The sequence below is a fragment of the Ambystoma mexicanum genome, chromosome 11, assembly GCF_040938575.1.
Source record: "Ambystoma mexicanum isolate Mex_15411 chromosome 11, UKY_AmexF1_1, whole genome shotgun sequence".
NCBI lineage: Eukaryota > Metazoa > Chordata > Amphibia > Caudata > Ambystomatidae > Ambystoma > Ambystoma mexicanum.
This window is the reverse complement of record NC_090934.1, coordinates 1467816778-1467822544: the sequence shown is the minus strand read 5'-3', so window position 1 is coordinate 1467822544 and position 5767 is coordinate 1467816778. Positions and strand designations below refer to the sequence as shown.

At 50.5% G+C, this 5767-nt stretch overlaps 1 long non-coding RNA gene across 1 annotated transcript; it reads left to right on the top strand.

Annotated features, from left to right (window-relative positions):
- Nucleotides 1-743: 743 nt before the first annotated feature.
- Nucleotides 744-3308, top strand: LOC138504575 (uncharacterized). Its single transcript, XR_011279864.1, has 2 exons — nt 744-1116; nt 2978-3308. It is a non-coding gene; the product is annotated as an uncharacterized lncRNA (long non-coding RNA).
- Nucleotides 3309-5767: the final 2459 nt, after the last annotated feature.

Genomic DNA, 5767 nt, shown 5'->3' with positions numbered 1-5767 from the left:
TCTGTGATAAACAGCTTAGTGCACCTTTGCTAGTGATGGCCAGAGTGCCCGCACTGTCCCATCTGCAGGGCACTGTCAAGGGTTTAAATGTGGGCAGGGGCGATGCCAGGAGAGATATCATGAGGTGCCAGGCCCCATTATTACAGGGAGCAAGCGACGTGAGGTGCCTGTGAGCAAGTGCAAACCGTGGGAGCACCTGGGCACACGTGTGTGTGTGTTGCATGATAACGCATTCCTTATGCACATAAGGGAATACCTTCTGTGGTAGTGAGGCCCCCTGCGGCCTGTTATAGGAGATATGTATTGAAAACTTTAGAACTGAACACAATATTGCGTTCTATATGTGACTGGAATTTTCTATGTGTCATGTTTTGCTAAACGCCTTTTATGCTGCTCACAATCTCTGCCATGGTGGACATCGTGATACATGGTTTATTCCAGTTTTGTTCTCGTTTATCTGTATAGCAGGAGGTTTATTTGATTTCGTTTTTCACATATATTTCATAGTCTGGGCCGGCTGCATGGGGACATCCATACACATTGTTTTAGTTTCTACAAGTGAGGTTCTGGAAATGAACTGAAAACTCCCTGTTCCTTCCTAAAGTAGACAGCAGAGGGCGGTGTGTGACAGAAAACCAGCAGTATAAACCGTTTCCAAAAAAGGTCTCGTCCTTATGAGGTTTGGCGCATGCGTGTCCCGGTCCTGTTAGTTTCATTTTCAGAAAGGAAAGGCGTGCCCCGGTTAGGAGCTGTTTCACTGCATTGCATCACTTCCCCCACAGCGCAGGCTCCACGCGCGGAGTGGCTGCATGCCGTGCGCCTGACACTCCTTTATGCAGAGCGGGCCTGATTCGCAAAGTGTTTTTCAGTGGGATTGTGTTTCACTGATGGAGTCGGTGCTCATGTTCTGAGGGGACTATCCTAGCGGTATTAGGTCAAAAGAACTTTTGCACAAAAAAAAAGAGAAAAAAAAGATTGCTTTAGAAAGACCGCTCTGTGAATACCTAGAGCGGTCTTTCTAAATCAAACTGTCTGCCCCTGGCGCACAAGAGTGCCTGCAGGGGCTGACAGGCAGGGCCAGGCAGGGCCAGACCGGAAGACATATGGCAGAAACGGGTAAGTGCGTCTGTTTTGGCATATCTGTGCATTTTGTGGTGTGTGCGTGTGTGTGTGCGCGCGCACGCGTATGTGTTGTGCTGGGAAGCGGGGGGTAGGTGGAGGAAAAGTGAGTTTTGGGAGGTTTAAAAAACTAGCAGGAGAGGGTGGGGGTGGGGAAGGGATCACCTTGCAAGGGGGGAATATGTCATATTTCGGCATTTTAAAGCTGACACAAAAACGGGCAAAAGAAATTGGTCTTTTGTGTGCTTGGTCCTTAAAATGCAGGAATGTGACATAGGACCATCCTTGCACCTCTGTGCTGGACTGTCATTCTGTATGTTACGTCTGCTCCCAGGGGCTGCGCGTTGAGGTACTTCTCATAGATTGCAGCCTGGAGTCAATGAAGGAGGCCTCTCTGCTGCGGTGCCGGTTGTGGTTTATTCTCCTCAGGTACAGACTAGGACATGACCAGGAATAGGCCAGGCATACAGTGCCGGAAATATGCATGTAATACCGGTGCCCTCCACCCGGGCTGCTCTCAGCTCAGCTTCTTCCAGTAACTGTCCCAGCTGGACCCCTCACACACAAGGTGCACTGCAACATTCCGTTAGTGACAGCAGGCGTTGCATCACTGCCCATCCACGTGCCTCTACAGCTGTCCTTGTGGTCAGGAGCAGGCTGATGTGCAAACATCTGTTTCTCCTCAGTAAGGCACCGGGAGTGAACACATGACTGTAGGCCCACCTGAGAGGGCGCCATTACACAGAAGAAGTTATTTAGTCTTGTTCGTAAAAGGGCACTCACATTCTTGGCTTCAAAAACTATGCTGCTTGCCCTCTGATTGTGATGTTCGACAGCACTGGGAACTATGGGTTTCTATAGCAACCTTTTGGCAGGGACTACCCGTTAATACTACCGAGCAGAAAGGTTTCATTTTTGAATGAACTAATAGACGTCTGTTCTCAGACGTTGATCCAGTTGGACCTCACCACGGATGAGCTTATTGAGAATCCTTCTGTGGTGAAGATCAGTCCACATCCGCAGGACTGGATGGGCCTCATGGAAGGAATGTGTTTGGGGGAGGGAGTCTTTCGCGCCCTTCTCACCACTCCCGCATGCACGGATCTCAGTTGTTCTGAAGGGGGGAGACGTCACCCCCTTCCCGCCCAACTGTAATCTGTATTAATCACATACTAATTACTAACAAGGAAAGCATGCAACCAAGCCTTATTGAAGTGCAAAGACACCATTTTAGGTAACCCGCCAAGTGCCATCTTTTACTCAGCCTGAAAAGGATCTCTAAAAGCCTGTCTCTCCCTCTGCCCTGCGCCTCACACCACCAGGCCAGGCCCCACGCCACTGCCTCCTGCCAGCTTCGCACAAACCCTGTTCTCACGGAAGTTCAGCCATTCATTGTTGCAACCTTCAGTGCCGTCCCAGAACAGATGAGCTCACTGCGCAGTGTGTGAGATCAGAACAGGCCCCCGCCTGAGTGGCCATCCATTTCCACTAACCTGCTCATGCCCCTTCTGACCCCCAGCCTGCCAAGCTGTAGTCCCCGAAGGCCCATGCCCCTCTGCTCTTTGATATGGATACAGATCTGACCTCCCCTAGTGGCCAAACAAAGACACCCCCCGCCCCCCGAGAGCCCTAACCCCAGACACTCATATATTCTTTCTAATCATAACACTTGTGTATTCGTATCATGAGGCATCGGGTAGATCAAAACCTCCAAGATGGGCATCTGGGTCGGGGACTCTAGGTTTATGGGTACCGGGGTGCAGAGGGCCGAATGCATACCTATAACTTGTCTATGAACTTTGGGAAGCACCCTCATTCCTACCTGACTTTACGATTGTCATTTGTCTAATGCTCTCAGATCCTGTCATTGTGGAACAGTTAGTCGGGGAAGGTGTCCTTTTTGCTGGCCTGACCTTCACCTCACGGAGACGAGCCCAGCTGACCCACGTGCTGCGGGAGTGACACCCAAGCAACAGCCAATCCAACGTGGTCAGCGCCTACACTTCCATACTGTACTGACGACTCAACCCAATTGTATTGCGGAATCGTGAACTTGTAACATGATGTCATCAATGACAATTTTCTCTCTTATAATGTGCTGCCCATGTAATGTTTGGCAGAGTGCTCTCGGGGCAGCAGAGTTCTCTGCGTGCACAATTTATCTTATATAAACTTTGTTCTACTTGCAATCTATCTCCTGGTCTCATTCCCTACTGGGGCGTGTCCATTATTCTGAGTTTTGGATATCGTGTCGGGGATGCTTATGACTCATTCAGGTACTCGAGTAAAGATCATGACAAGTGTGCAGTGCTTGCCCCGTATCAATCTCTCCTAAGCACTCGATAAGGAGATCCTTTTTAATTTTCAGATGGAACCTTGTACGGACAAAACAAATCATGTTGTGGCATGGTCTGTGTACCAATACATGCACCCTAAGTCACCATCCAACCGTACTAGCTGTGCCCTCCTGTGGTGGCTAGGCCCTAGGCTGCGCTTCCCTAGATTGCCTAGGGCCTAGTCACCACAGGAAGGCACAGCTAGTACGGTTGGATGGCGACTTAGGGTGCATGTATTGATGAATAGGAAATAAGATACCCAATATTTAGTCCTGCCTTCATTTGTGTGAACATGTTAGGGTCTAGGCATGAGGGCATGAGCCAGAGAACCACCCCTAGTCCCCTTTCTGTGTTAATGGTCTGTGTACCGTCAATTCCGCCAAATGTGTTTTTGTGGCATTGAAGACTTAGAGGAAGGTCTTGAACACTTGGTTATGCATTGTGCTGCGTTAGAACATTTCAGGATTGGCTTCACGATGGGGGTGTCGATTTCTAGAATGACTTCACGATGGGGGGTCGATTTCAGGATTGACTTCACTATGGGGGGGGCGATTTCTGGAATGACTTCACGATGGGGGGGTCGATTTCTGGAATGACTTCACGATGGGGGGTCAATTTCTGGAATGACTTCACGATGGGGGGGGTCGATTTCTGGAATGACTTCACGATGGGGGTGGATTTCTGGAATGACTGCCTAGCAACTCCAACCACTTTCTTAGTTCTGGCAGTTCTTGGTTTCATTGAGAGTCTGCATTTGAATGAGGTACCCATTGAGGTGGTATAAACTCAGACTAGAGAAAGTGGTTTACCGATGTGACGGTACAGTTTTTAGGTTGGAAACGACAGATTGATTGAAAATAGTTCCATTTTTATTTTAGATGCATAATGTATTAGGATGTATTGTTTATGACAGCGGAATGTGCTTTCATTGCATTTGTATAATTTCTTCTTGGCTTTTCTTTTATTTGTGTGTACTTTTGTATACACTTTAAATAATACTGTGGAATTGTATACGGTTCAATGAATTTGTATTAAATCATTACTGACAACAAATAAAAAATAAAAATGAATATGGCTGATGACCTACACCGGGCGTCTGTGCGCTGCTGATGGGGAACTAGCAAGATAGCCATGACCTCATGAAAGTTGATATGCTACAGATATTCTAAAGTTCACTAAGAACCCAGCCTTCCCTCAGTAAGATGAGGCCAAGGATATGGTATGATATGATATGGCATTTATAAGGCGCCTATACACACGTGCTTCAAGGCGCAATGGATGAGTATTCGCTCGCCTGCAGGACCAGCGTCTATACTGTACTGTACACTACGTCACGGGAGCATCCCAGCAGGACTGTGGGCGTGGCCCTGTCAAACGTGACCTCTCTGTGACGTCAGCAGTAGAGACTGGCGGGAAGAGACCCCCGCACAGAGAGCCCGCTCCAGGACGAACACTTTGCTGTGTGGAGACGCAGTTGTGGAGGGGCACGAAGTGGCTTTCATTTGCGATTGTCCGCTGTGTGTGCTGCTCCCATGTGGGGGAAACACCGTGCGTTCTGCGTCCTCCGCCCCTGTATTGGCAGCTGGCACGTGCCACCCGCTCTTCTATGACGCCGTGCCCTCCATGGTGACGCACGACCACCACGGGACGGCAGCACTAAAGGGCAGTGGGGCTGTGTCTGGGGCCCGGCCTCTGCTTCTGGGTCGCTCCTGATGTCCCCCCCGGGCGGTCCAGAGCCAGCGGAGCTGCCAGGGCAGGGCAGGGGGAGAGGGGCAAGGAGCAGAGCAAGGGCAGGTAAGGTACTGTATGGAGAGCAGGCTGCGCCCTGACATATTAGTGCACCCCCACGTTCTCACCCTCCTGATGCCAACCCCAGGCTCTTGCGTGGCTCCAGCACGGACCAGGGATTAATACACAGATGTTTCAGAAGCAGCTGCAATGTGTTGTCGTCACCATTCCGGCATTCATTACAGCGCATCCGTGGCCTGCCAGACTGTGGTTGTGCATGCATGCACGCATCGCGCGCACACGTACACCATGCCCCACTCAAGTCCCGCCGCATGCCCCCGCCGTCACGTGCACAGAACAGCCCCACCTGTGTAGAACATGTCACCCTATGGCGAGGGCCTCTTGAGACACAGCCTGTGATCACACAGGTGCAAATATGCAATGCTCAGGACCCGCCCCTGTGTGATCTGCACACAGTCTCGTGCTCCCAGGTGTGGAGGTACACACTCTGAGGACAACAGCCACCCGCAAACCCGACTCCCCATTGCCTTGCCCTGAGCCCTGCTCTCCCCTGGCTTGGAGCT